We start from the raw sequence: 14,421 nt of genomic DNA, 5'->3' as shown, positions 1-14,421 counted from the left end.
AATTTTAGGCTGGTAAGCTGATGAAAATTGCTTTATTTAAAATAACTTACGCTAATCTAGCTTTCTTTCACAGCTTCTACATGATACTCTTCTGTTAAGAAAACTCCCAGGATAATTGTACGGGTTTTAGAGTTCTTCTTGTCCTTCGTTTTGTTTTCATTAATATTCAGGCCAGCGTATCCGCTCAAAAGGGCCAATTGGGAGCTTAAGCTTCATCCTAATTAAGTTTTACACCATTCGTTAAAATGACAATTGAACTTCTCCATACTCCAGATCTAGAACTCGTCTGACTGAATATTGCCAGTTTTACGACATCGCGTAAATTATTCCGTTATAAGATGTTAATGGGGTTGCGATTTTTGTGAGATTAGGTTAAAAAAAAAAACTTAAAAATTAATTACCAACAATAAGTATGATTTAATAAACAGTACTTATTCGTTCTTAGTCCATTTCTAAAATGATTTTTTTTTTACAATCGCTTAAGTAATCCATCACGGATAGAGTATACTTTGTTGAAGAAACTTTGTAGACAATATTTACCTAAATAAGAGCATTTTAAACTGTCATAAAATTGTATTACTTATAACGAAGCAGGAAATTTATCCACAGCGTAAGTAATTCAACAGTTATTTGTTATTATAGCTAGCTAAATTAATTTTGTTGTAGAATAAGATTATAACAGCAATAAAAACTGGGTACTTAGGTTTGAAGTACCTAATAGAAGTTTAGGGGCGGGTAGATGTAGGCTGGCCCCGAGGGGACGCGCGCTTCAGAAAAAAGTCAAAGAACTCTCTCCCCCACTTAGATGTACGAGGCACACCGCCCATTCTTCTAAAACTTGTACCAAGTCTGAGGTCCTAAACAAAAAAAGGAAAAAAATAATAATTAATATCCACATTACCCATAATCACTTTCTTATTTTTAAAATGCAGATTTTATAATCGTGAAGATATTTTTGATCTCGAAGTGATTGTGTTATGAAGGATCCAAGACCACGGGAAATATTCTTAAAAACCTACATTTCACCGACAATCGATTTTTGTTTCTTTTAAATTCTACACTGTGTTTCTTTTAGGTCTGAAACAAGGTAGAAATATTAGGTTTAATAGTAGATGTAATTCCTATAATAAGAACTTTAATGTTTTACTCTTTCCAATCATACAATGACTGCTTTGAAAGCTTTGAAGAACTACAGGAATTCTGGCCTTAAAAGATTGTCGACTCCTTAATCTGGTCCAGATTTTAGATCATGAAATCGTGGTTTCCTCAAAGGCTAGCATCACAGAGAAATCAGCTTACCATTGGTGTAATATCTAAACCAAAATTTATAGAAAGTGATTGATGATATCAAATGAAACTATTACGAGAAATCAATCATTAAGTACAAAGACGGCATCATTTTACTTTAAAATAAAAATGACTCAACTAATTTTTGAACAACTAATTTAATGGTCACATTTATTTACACTTAAACTAAGATTAAAACTTACGAAATATTTCGCACAAAACATTTAGTTACTGATAAAAATTAAGTTAAAATTACTTGAATTAGGGACATCACTTGAACAATGAAGTGCATGCCCTCCTCTTTTGTCCAGCAACTTGGGAGGATTTATTTTTCTCTTAATATCAGCCATTCACATTCTAATTTTTGATCCTGTTATTTTAGGTCATATCTATGCCTTTTTTTGGACATGGCCATTCAGTCCATTGAATCTCCACAAGTTAAATGTTGTAAACAGGAACATAGAGTGTTGTTGAAACAATTGTTTATCTTTATTTTTGCACTTTTTCTTAAACTTTCACACAATGCTAAGTTCTGTACCACTTAACCTCTTGCCTTCTTGCATAATTGTTATAAAATACATAAGTTATCCCTAAAACAATATCCAATCAGCCTTACTAAACATTGTACTGTCCGATAAGAGCGAAATATCAAATTTACCTTTTATTTTGTCCAGTCTTCTATTACCTAATACCTCTACCAGTAGTGAATGTTGCCCACTACCTTGGGCTTTACTTAGACCGAAGACATTCTTGGAATCCCCACACTAGTCCTAAAAGAACAGAGCTAAACAGGCGCTATCGGACTACTTAAAAGACTCTTAGACGATAGATCAAAACTCTCTCTGGACAACAAAAGACTGATTTATACTTCTATTTTGAAACCCATCTGGAGCTTATGGAATAGAGCTGTGGGGTTCAACCAAACGCTCCAATCTCCAAAGGATTCAGTCCCTTCAATCTAAAATGCTTCGAACTATTGTACACGCTCCATTTTATATCTCCAACCTGACTATATACACTGTCCTTAACATTCATTTTGTCACCGAAGATGCTAAAACACGATACAGAACCGTCCACTTCAACCTGCAATCTCATATAAATCCTCTAGCTCAAAATCTTTCATCTAGAACTCTTCCTGATAACCCGGACAAGACGCCTTTAAAAGACAGTGACCTCGTGATCTCCTCTCAAGTGAAGACAGTGGGACTAACAGTCTAATGTTTTGGAGTGTTACCACTGGGTAACTTCTCCACTCGTTTGCTTCATTTGTTACTCTGTTGTCATTGTTAATTCTTGCGCTACGCGCTGATTGTAGCGCAAATAAATGCAAAAAAAAAACTTTTTATTTTGAATGGAATAATTTTATTTAATTTTTTTTCTGGCGGTGGTAGGCCAAAGTAGGTTTACGCTTTCGGAACATTTGGTACGCGTGTTTTATATTATAAAACGGTGGATAAATGTTTGATTAATTTCCGAGTTCTAGAAAATAAATCAAGACTACCGAAAGGGAAGGGATTAGCTATGAGGTTAGCATACTGGACTCCCACGCGGAGGTCCCGGGTTCGAATCCAGCAGCTGACCCTTAGATTTTCTCTTCCTAGGAGCTTCTTACAGCTCACTGTCCGGTGATGGACAGTGTTGTCTGTAACGAGAGAACACTGTCCGGAGGCCGGCAGTGCACTGGAAAAAGCTCCGGGCGCTAATAACCTCAGCTGTTGATGCGCCAAAAAAAAAAAAAAAAAAAAAAAAAAAAAAAAACTACCGAAATTATTAGATTAACTATTTAGATTTTTTAAATTTTCTGAGAATGATTTTTCGAAACAGTCTTCTGAACATCGTATTTATTTTTAAAAAAATCATTTTTCTGGAATTCTCGAAATTGTAGCCATGTGTGTTTCTCACCAAATATTTTTTAATTTTCTGAATGTTTTTGAGATGCTGAAACATAAATTTTTTGGTGAACATTTTATATATTCTCGAAACTTTCTCCTACGTTAGAGAAAGAAAAACAGATGGCTAACTTTTCCTTTTTTTTTTTTTTTTAGACTGTTGGCAAAATCTAGGCAAATGGCTAGGATGGAATGAAAGCACGATGTTAAGGTCGGTGATCCTCGGTTGGCAGAACTGTGTTTGTCAGAAATAACGGACTAAACGTAAGCCTTGCCCGCACTGCAGCTATAGGAACTGTTATTCAGTTGTATTAACTGTAACACTTGTGGTATCTGCTCAGTCTGATTTAATACTAAGACCATAGTCTGAAATGTGAGAGGATAATATAGTTTTGTAATAGTTATTAATCCTGGCATGCCATTTTAAATAAATAATTCTGTTCGTCAATTCTTTCGCTATAATTTATTTAAAGCATTTTAAAAGTAAAAAAGAGGATCTTGAAATTGTTCTATCCTCAACACTCTGTAAGCCAAGTCAGTTTCATATTGTTTGACAAGTTGTTTTCATCACTCCTAATAAATAAAAATATAGTGGTCACGTCAAATTTTCGAAATGAGGTCCTCTGAATAAAACAAAAAACAAATATGGCTCGAACTTGATATTCTTTTACTTATACATTTTTTTCACCTTCAAATTTCAAACCATATTTAATTCTTCATTCATCAAAATGCCCTGGGGTAGTCCTAAAAAGTTATTCAAATAAAGGTTACAGATCTACCTTTATTCTACAAATAAAGGTTACATTCGAAGAATAAAGGCAATTGTAGTATTATATTTGGAAAAGTCTCAAAAAGTGAAAAATCCAAATTGTAAAGAGATATTGCAATTTTCTTCGAACACAAAATTTTAACAACTCATTTAATCCTCTTTACTGAACCATAAGACGGAGGAACGTGCATTATACCTAAATGATGCCTTTAACCAGTTAAGCGTGGAATTTAGTTTTAAAAAACTCCCCACAGTGTGCGGAATTAAAATCAGACAATGACGTGCATAACACGTCGAACGCTGGGCAAAATAACCAAAAGTTTACAACGTCATAATAGTCACTGCAAGCGACTTTTTCTGCAATCCCTGTGGGGCTTGAGGTTACAAAGCATTCTGTGCTCATTCAAAATCTTGCACCGCTTCACGTATGCATTACCTAGTTAACTATAGATGAAAGAGATTTTACAAGGAAGATAAGAGCTTTGAATTCTGTGCAATTTGAAATCATGCTCGGGCTGAGGTCTGAACCTTTATCTAAGGTAAAAACGGCATTGCACAAGGGTTGAGAGCTTCTATTTGTGCCAATTCCCGATCTCTAATGCGGAGATCAAACATGTACCAACCACTTATCATTTGGCTGGCTCCCACCACCCACTCCGTATAAAATACTTGGCAGTTCTATTGGTAAGATAAAGGAAACATCCCACCAAATAATATTCTTATATTATTTTATTAAAATCTCGATTTTTTTATAGTTAATGGCAATTTTATATTTTTCACAACAAGTATACACGTCGAACGCACCGTAACAGTGATTTGATTTGACATGTACACACGTCAAACACGCTTAAATGGTTTAGGCAGCCCTAACAAACACTATCTCCCATAAATTCTCCTATTTTCTCTGTCAAAATGTTACAAATAACTGAGGAAGTATATATGTTTTATTACATTTTGTTTAAATGCCTGCATGCCATTTTTTCTCTTCGTCGGGACTCCTATCCTCTTGTTTTTCTTCAACAGCTAACCCCTTCCTTGTACAGAGGCTCCGCATAGACAAACGGCTCACGGTGGTACCCTCACACTAGTCTTAATAAAAGACAAGCAATGACAAAACGTGTGAAACTTCTTTACAGACTACTTGGACGACGCTCCAAATTACCTATAGAACTTAAAACAATACTATCCTCAAAAGTATGCGGACTCACGAACTAGAGCTGTGGGGTTTAGACAAACCTACAAACATACGGACAATCCAATCAAAACTACTCTGACAAGTTAGTTGATGCTTCTTACTACGTGACAAACCTTACTCTTCATAACGACCTCAACTCGCCAAGACGAAATATGAAAAGCTCCATGCTGCTCTCTCTAATTGCTCTAATCCATTTGTACAGTCTCTCGCCTCTCCTGTTATTCCTAACAATCCACCTTCTGGATCGCCAGTGACCCCGAGACTTTTTTTTTTTTTTTGTTTTCTTTTTTTGGCATTGGCTTCCGCCATACAGCCAGCATCGTCTAGGTGCTTATCACTAGAATATCACTTACTCTCCGTTCTTACCTACAAATACTTTCGCTTCACACATTCATCATTCTACTATATACCGCTATTTACATAAACTACTGCTAATGGATGGAGCAGCACTCTGTGCTCCTGCCATCCTTCTCGCTTAACCAAAATTAAAATCACGTAATCCTTCTCTAAGCATTTTGTTCCATTCATTCTAATTCGGCTATAGCTTCTAAATACATTCATATTTCATTGCTAGCTCTGCTATCGACTTAAGCACATAACTGTTGGTGGAGAATATAATGTCTTCGTAGCGAAATGGTGCATCTAAATACCTGTATATATCGTCAAACATTCGTTTCCTTTCTACCACATAACGTGGACATATCATTATTACATGTTTGAAATCTTCCTCCTCATTGCAATCTACGCAAAGAGGAGAGGACCTTTTGTTGATCCTGTGTAGATACGATCCGCACACCGCGTGGTTCGCTCTCAGCCTGCTTATTGTCGTAACAACCCATTTATTAGTGCCAGTTCCCTTAAACCATGGTTGTCTAGGTAACTGATCTGCCATAGTTTTATAGAATCTACCTTTATCACCATTATTGTAATCTGTCTGCCATTTTTGTAGTGCTGCTTTTGCAATTATACGCTTGATATCGGTGTGTGGTAATTTAGAATTAGCCATTTCCCCACTATTGGTGGCTTCCTTTGCAAGTGTATCAACAATTTCCCCGAGACTTCCTTGAAAACTAAAGCTCATCGTCAACATCGATTTGCTGAAGAGAAAGTTACCGCTGGGTAGTTTCTCTCCTCCTGCACTTCACGCTCCAAATCTATCATTGTACATATTTATATACAGGTTATAAATTACTAAATAAATAATTGTATAGGAAATTTAAAAGAAGGCGTTGAAGCCATTTTAAAAACAAATTAAATAAAGTGAAAAAAAACATTATTCAATAAATAGGTAAATTCACAATCTTCTTAACTTTTTGGTCTTCGCATCTAACCGTCGGCTATTGTAGCGCCTAATGTTTTTAAAAAAAGCACGTAAACGAAATCAAAAATCACCTAAATTCTAAAAACAGAATAGTTAAATCTTAAATTTTATTCCTTAAAAGAACGAAACTTTTTTGTTTGTTTGTTGAACATCAAAGTGGTCTATTGTTTACAGTGTTAGCCGTTCAAAGAGATCTTTTAGTTCTACATTACCAATTCTAATGTGCTGTAGGTCACAAGTCATTCTCTGCATGACTTATTTCAAATACATATCACTAAAACTTTCTGTTCTCTAAGTGTCTCTTTATTCTTCTATTACTTCTTCCATGGTTTCTCTTTTTTTAATATTTTTTATTTTACTCGTCTTTATAATTTAAAGTATAAGTTAGGCTTGTTGTTTACGACATTTTAGGACGACTGCAGGTTGCATCTTCATTTCAATGTTCAAACTTAAAATCTTAGCTCTCAAGAACTCCATAAAAAACATTTTTTGTTTTTGATTTCGAGTAAATATCTGAGGTCGCATTTAAGTCAACGTTGCTGTTGTTTCACGAATGATCAAATGTCCTATTCGGAAGATGCTCAGTATCACCTCTTCTCGGCGTTTAGGTCGGAAAGAGGAGCTCCATCTATTGACATTGCTTGTAAGCTTTCTTAACTTATTGTAAGTGATGGTGTATCATCTCTTTTTGTTCCACCAATTTTCATTTAATAAGAGCGATGTGTTGTCTGATCCAGGAACCTTCCGATACGGTATACCTCCAGTAACAGTTCTTTTAGCAGCCATTCTGTCAGCTTCCTCGTCAATCCCAAAGTATCCGGGCGTTCAAATAAATATTATTTTGGATAAAAGGATTTGATGGATAATAAAATGTTTCGAATTACTGGGTTACTGGTTAAAATAGTGTTTAAATTTTAGAGAATGGATAACACTAGCTGGTTCTTTATGGGTACAATGGCATTTACGCTTTTATAAATGGTAACCATTTTGGTGGTAATAACATTTTTGAACACACAATAGAGGAAGTTTTCACAAACTCTTCACCCATACACACGTACATATTGTGTAACCACCTTCATCCTGTCAGCAAGAGTGAATTTTTTGACGGAAAGTCAAATTCTGTATGTCAAACTTATTAATCTACCTCTGACAATGGATGATTTTGGTATCCCAAATTCGTCAAAGACAACTAAAAAACATACCAGTAATAAGATGGATAAAATCGAAAATATTTTACAATATTGCAGACCAAACTATATACAAATACTACTTTTATGCAATTAAAGGACCATTAAAACACTGTTTCTAACATTCTATTTTTATGCCACGTGCATAATATACACATTTGGTCGGCTAATTTTGGTTGTAGTGATCCAGAAAAAAAGCCAAAAATACAAAATCTTCGAAATAACGTTGCTGAAAACGTAATTTTGAATATTTCAAGCGACCAAAATACATTCTCTTATTAAAATCTATTACAGAAAGAGAAAGAACCAAAAATCTGATTTGTTTTTTCAAATTTATTTATTGAACTTTAACAATGTTCTCTGATTTATTGCCCAGGTATCAGCAGAATTAGTAAATTCTAATTCTTTATCCCATTTCCGGACCAAACGTAAGGATCTTTTAAAATGTTAAAGGGCAAGTTATTTAGGATGTGATCTACCAACGTGGTAGACTTAGTCTTTTTTGGTGTGCTATTTTGAGCTTTAGATTACTCGTTATAGTAAAGAAGACTCGAAAGGAATCTGTGATCTTTGGATGAGCCGATTGAAGTGATAAGACAAGGTTAAGAAAATGGCCTCTAGTTCTCCCTTAAGAAAAATTGTCCTTTGTGATACCTTATTTTTTTGCCTTGAAAAGGTATAAAATTCAGAGAGATAATTTAAATTCAAGAAAAATGACCTTGAAAAACTAACGGAAAATCTAAAGCAAAAATTACTGAGGTGATAAAATTTTATTAAGGTAGAATTAGTGTACTTGGCAATCGTTTTCCTGTATAAGTTAGTTTGTCTTTTTAATTTTTTTAGAACATTAACTCCTTCTACGGAGCAGCGTCCTATTTATCATTCAAAAGCCATTTCAGAACTAGGCATTATACAAGTAACAATTTGGATGTAACAAAAGTGCGACCTTGGAAGCTGGTTTTGTTAAAGAGTTGTATATATGGACAGTGGTGTCCAGTCAGAAGGCATTTCATGTCGGTACGCTGGAGAAAACAGTTGCGCGTGCCTGGACTGTTGAACAGCGAAGTCAATCAAGTCCGCGGTCTTCATTTGTAGAAAGAAAAAAATAAACATTAGTCAGTAAGCGTAGAATTTGTAGGAGATACATTTAAAAAAAGGAAGTAGATGAGAAAAGAGAAATGGTACGTAATTCATTTGATCCAAATAGTCAAGATCATGGATGTTTTTTTAGAACAATAAATTCTGCAATTAATCTGTCTACCAAGAAGGAAGAAATTTCTTGTAGAAGAAAATTAAAATGGCTCTTGTATTAGTTCTGCAATCCTAATTACTGTATGCCTTGTAAGTTAAGAGCTCTAAATATCCACCCTTGGTTAGATAAATTATAAGAGAGAAAAAGTTAAACTATCATAATTTATTTTTGTATTTTTCAAATAAAGGCGTGAGCTCTATTGTCTTATGTACTGCTGATATTCCTCCTTATCTCTAGATTCAGTTCTCCATTTCTAAACTGACGACTCCTGCATAGTTACTCCACATTGTGATCCTGTGCCTTACAAGATCACATTAACATTCTGCATTACCTGCTTATAATCTGGAAAGAAAAAGTCAAGTCCTCTAAAGGCTTCAATAACACCTTTACCCCAAACACCACTAACTTTCCGATCCTCTTCAAAGGTTCGACTATCATACCAACTGATGATCAAGTAAAATATCTTCGCCTTTATCTCTAAACACGACTCACGGACTCACGAGGTTAAAAAAAAATCCTAGAACTTTTTGGGCAGTACTGAATTCTTTCAAGACTCTTTTGACAGGTGCTTGAAACTCTCAAAAACCAAAAGACTTTTCGAAAACACTATTATAAAAAACCTCTTTGGGTTTATAAATACGAGGTTTGCGGGCTTAATCAAGCAACTCCGCTTGATATCAAGAACAATTAGGCTATTTATGATTGCATACTCGAACTAGATGTAGACTTATGTAAATTATTTTCTTAACTAAACAGACATCGCCCTAACATAAATTTCACCCATGAATATATGAGAACTAGAAAACTCTTAACTTCCTGGATATCACACTTACTATAAGGGAGAACAACTTAGAATTCGGAATATTCAGAAAGACCACGTCCACTGACACTATTATACACAACAGTTCCTACCATCCTATTCAACATAAACCAGTCGCTCTCAGACATCTGACAGATTGAAAGCTAAACCTCTTGTACTGACCAACTGTGAGTGAGAACTCAACATAATTCGCATAATAGCCACAATTAACAGTTATACTGCCAACATTATTAATAAGATACAAAGTTGCAAACTTTGTACCTATATTAACCAGAACGGGGGGATAAATCCAAGACATATACAAAGTAGACATCTGGCTGTACAAACACAACTTATACGTACTTCCTTGTTAAACACAATCATTAACTGGAAACTATCAACAACACAATGACTCTGTTACACACTGGGGGGAAAAAAATGGAAAACTAAGAAATATACTAATAGAAAGCCAAACAAATATGAATGTCCAAATTAACTAAAACTCTGATCCACTTTAAAGTCATTCTATACCCAAAAACAAGATACAGATTAGCGAACCTCACAAAAAGAAGTATACACTTGATCCAAACAATTGATAGAAACTGATTAAATTTGGTAACTTAGCAGTGACTAACTTGTTGTTAGTAGTCAAATCTTTTTGTGAAGTGTGAGGTGATTAAAGAATACTTTGAAAAGGATTAGAAATCAATTTCAAAATAACCAATTGGGGAAACCTAGAATGCTAATTTTAACCTACAGTCTATCATTGAAAAAAGATTAACGAATTAATTATTAAAAAAAAAATCAAATCCACTGAAAAAATCAATATGGAGAAGCAAAGAATGCTAATTTAGAACTTGCTAGTTGATTAAAAAGAAAAGATCTATGTTTTCATTGAAAAGGACTAGAAATCAGTTCCATAAATTTATTTAAGTTATTCTTAGTGTGTGATATACAGTTTTACTGCGAATAGTGTTTTGAATTAGTGTAACAAGTAAAATGCTATTGGACTGGTGATCTATTGATATGCTGAGGAACTTTTAAATGCTTTAAACATTAATGATATATGCAGATTCAAGAAACCTTCATCCTGTGATATGAAATATCGCATTTGTTTTACTAGATTTTCGCAGATATCACTTTCAAGAATATTAAATACACTTAAGAAATATTCTTATATCATTTACGAGTTATCATTTTATATCCATCGTTCATATTAATAATAAGCATAGTTTTATAAACGCTTTAGTTGTGATAAGGTTTTGATTAATAATCAAGGCCATTTAGAAAGTGTGATAAGATGTATTCCAGCGGCTTTGAAGATGTTTGTTGCATTTATATTCATAATGTCGTTTCATTTCTTTAGTAAATCTCATGTTTTACTACTTTGAGTTCTTAGTCTTGAGTAAGTAATCTGTTATTTATTTGCTTGATTAAAGGTTATTAACTAAGTAGTGAATTAGACAAAAACTATTATTGAAAGATCTTGAGTGCTCTACATTATTTCACTATTTTTACAGTAATATTTTTCAGTTGATTAACATTTTAAGTAACACAAATACATACTATATAACCTCCCTCATTCAGTCGAAAAAGGTATTGTTTGATGAAAACATAGTGGGAAGTCGAATTCTCTAGACCAAACTGACTAATTTACCTCTCTGATGATGGACGAATTTGGTATCTTAAAGTCATCGTAGTTACGAAAAGCATACACGCTAAGATGGATAAAATTAGCGTTATTTAACAGAACTGTGGAACTAACATATTTATTTTTTCTTTCATGATATTCATTTATCGTGGATAGTACAATTTCTGGTTTACAGGGTCTACAGATATGTTTAAACAATTAGTGCATATTGCCTTACTCAGAAGTGTCAAGTAGTGGCACTTCTGGTATTCTAATACTCTTCATGCTTGGCTTCTTGGTTAATAATCTGAATAATGTTCGAATTATCTGAAGAAAGGCTTTAGATGAGCCTTGAGGAAGGCTTACTATACCCCTTCCTGCCATACTTTACTTTGAAAGCTTTGCCCAGACATTTCAAATTATATTTCAATGTTCTGCGCTTCAAGTAAAACTTAGTATTGTTTGTAGAGTATAAAAGTAGAAAATAAATCGTGTTCAGGGTGTCTTGGTATTTACACTTGTATTCTAGCGGTGCTTCTTGCGGATTGAAATATATATCGTCTTTGGCGCCAAGTTAGCCGATCGGTTAGAGGCGAGACCTGTAAAGCTAAATATGCATTGTGGTACTGAGTTCGATTGCCGGTCTTAGGTCTTGGATTTTATTTAATGTGGTTAATAAAAGAAATTTACAGTAAAGTAAAAGAGGCTAATCGCCTTTACTTTACTATACGTCGTTGCCAAAGCAATATCTGCTATGTGAAAAAATTAAAACTTTGAGATATTGAATAAAAACGTTCACCTGTGAAATTTTATATGAAGCAGATTTTTGAAAACCAATTTAAATTAAAGTTGGGTGTATTAAACGTTATTTTAGTTGAATTTTAGGTATTCAAATTTAGTAATTTATTTACTATTACCAAATTAGGGTAATTTGTGCTCACAGCAGATTATAAATAGTCAATTATTGGCATATAGCAGGTATTAGTAAAAAACATGTCTAATTTACAGTAGTATTTTATTTTTGTTGAATGAAAAAACTGGCATTAATCAGACATACTTTAAACAATCATAAAATGGATGGTAGTCAGGGTCAATAAACGGTTTAAGTTCCTGTAACTGATTGAACTTAGATCGAGTTATTTCCAATGAGCCGTCATACAATGTTGAAGGTTCGGGTTTCTCTCTAAGACGCCTTCGTTAAGGAAGTATTGTATAAACGTGTGGATGGCGAAGTTTGAAGTACATTTCACTACCTTAACAAAAACTTACAGTTTAAAATGTTAAGTGTAAGGGTTGATTAAACGCCAAAAGGTACAGAAATCAGCAAGTACCCAACATATCATTAATACTTCATTGATATTATTTAAGTAATTTTACTGCATTAATTTTCATTAATATTTTTTAGAATTTATTAGATGTTACATACCCTTATGCTGGCCATTTTCATCTACAAAATATTTGTTCAAGTAGCACACCATTTAACTTAATTTGATTGACTGTAATATCTATTTATCTATAATAATCAAACTATTAATTACAGGTTAAAAAGATAACGTTATAAAAAATATGAGGCTAAAAAATTCATAAACCTTTTTTAAAAAATGCTCACACCAACATACATCAATGATTTCATTTTATTTATTTTTATTTTTAAATAAAAATCGTCGGTTTAAGTTCATTCTTCGATTAAAGTAATTGTTACTTTATGTAGTAGTCAAACGTTTATAATAATAGGTAATAATTATCTGGCTTTATCGCAAATAATATAGTTTTCTTCAATTAATTATATATAATCATGTGGATGGCGAAGTTTGAAGCACATTCCACTATTAGACCTGTATAAACATCCTCTGACTTCATTCACAGTGGGATCACCTTTTTTGCCAGCTCTGATAGACTGAAAATTGGTGGTTAGATGCTCGTAATCTTATTTGTTTTTGTTAGTTTTCTTAGTTTTTATTTGACAACATTCTGGCTGATGCACAGAGCATATTTAGCGGCCACAGTTCACCGTATAATGCTTAGAATCACATAGCAGTCTTTTTATACGAAAATTTGGTTTAGTAAACTAGTCATAGTAGTCAAAATGTTGTAGCTGATATTGGTTTGTCAACGACGATATTATTACGAAGATACTATGGTTGTGATAGACGTACAACTGGTTGTAGAATTGTAAAAGCAATAACATACAGATATCTTGATGAATAGAGAAGGAGAGTTTGTATGAGTGGAAATATTGAACGTTTTAGCCGGAGCGTCAGGAAGTTGACAGGTGGCTGGCAATACATAATTACAAATACATGAGGCCAAAGGGCCAATAGGCAGCCGACCGCTGCTGGCACCCCCGCTTAGCCTCACTATGTCTCTCTTGTCTTCTATATGGCTCCCTCTTTGTTGCGCACCCAACAACATTTTACTACACATTGTTGGGTTTCTACAGTGTATGCAGACATACGTACGGTACTGGTGGCCTGCCGTCACACTCTCCGTTAAGGGCACTCTCATTGACACTGCGGTCTGTCGACATACTACCCGTCCTACAGCCTGTATACCCTCCACGGCTGCCACTACTATATATATTTCATCCACTCTTACTACATGGCATTTCCCCTGTTTCTCCTAGTATTATTTGTGTACCCCCTTTCTGGGTTTGTATATTGTATTCTTATGAATGCTCGAACGCACTCACTGTCTACTATCAAAAGCAAAAACATCATACCGTTCGATACCCTTTGATCACGTCCGCCCCCCTTGCACTTCTCTTTGAAATGTTTTTCCCATTCTATACATTGTATCGTATTTCATTATGTATTATGTATGTGGGGACCCATCAATATATGATTAAATAAATAATTTTTTTCTGCAATCGCTAAGTAATCAGTCAAATTTCAATTATGATTGTAAACTAGTTCAATTTATATTTTTACAGAAATCATTAAAATAAAGTAACGCAATGTATATTTAAAAAAAATGGCTAAATTCAGTATTAATAAATTTATTTATTTTGTACATTATTTGCAATCGACTTTACTTTATTTGCAGAAATGATCCTGTAGAAGGCCTTCAAACACATATCAACCACTTACAGCACT

General features: G+C 33.9%; 1 protein-coding gene across 2 annotated transcripts in view; it reads left to right on the top strand.

The window, feature by feature from the left end:
- Window positions 1–14,421, top strand: part of LOC141451047 (uncharacterized) — an 86,205-nt gene that overhangs the window by 48,162 nt on the left and 23,622 nt on the right. Inside the window, exon 1 of one of the 2 annotated variants that reach the window (XM_074122067.1) lies at window positions 3,422–3,440. The exons of the other annotated variant lie outside the window; for it this stretch is intronic. The gene's annotated coding sequence lies outside the window, so the exon portion shown is untranslated. Of the gene's footprint in view, window positions 1–3,421; window positions 3,441–14,421 lie in introns of those variants that run through there. 2 annotated transcript variants of the gene reach the window in all.

Source organism: Rhodnius prolixus, unplaced genomic scaffold, assembly GCF_049639745.1.
Source record: "Rhodnius prolixus isolate KJV_2025 unplaced genomic scaffold, Rpr scaffold_8, whole genome shotgun sequence".
NCBI lineage: Eukaryota > Metazoa > Arthropoda > Insecta > Hemiptera > Reduviidae > Rhodnius > Rhodnius prolixus.
This window is presented reverse-complemented; position numbering and strand designations above follow the sequence as displayed.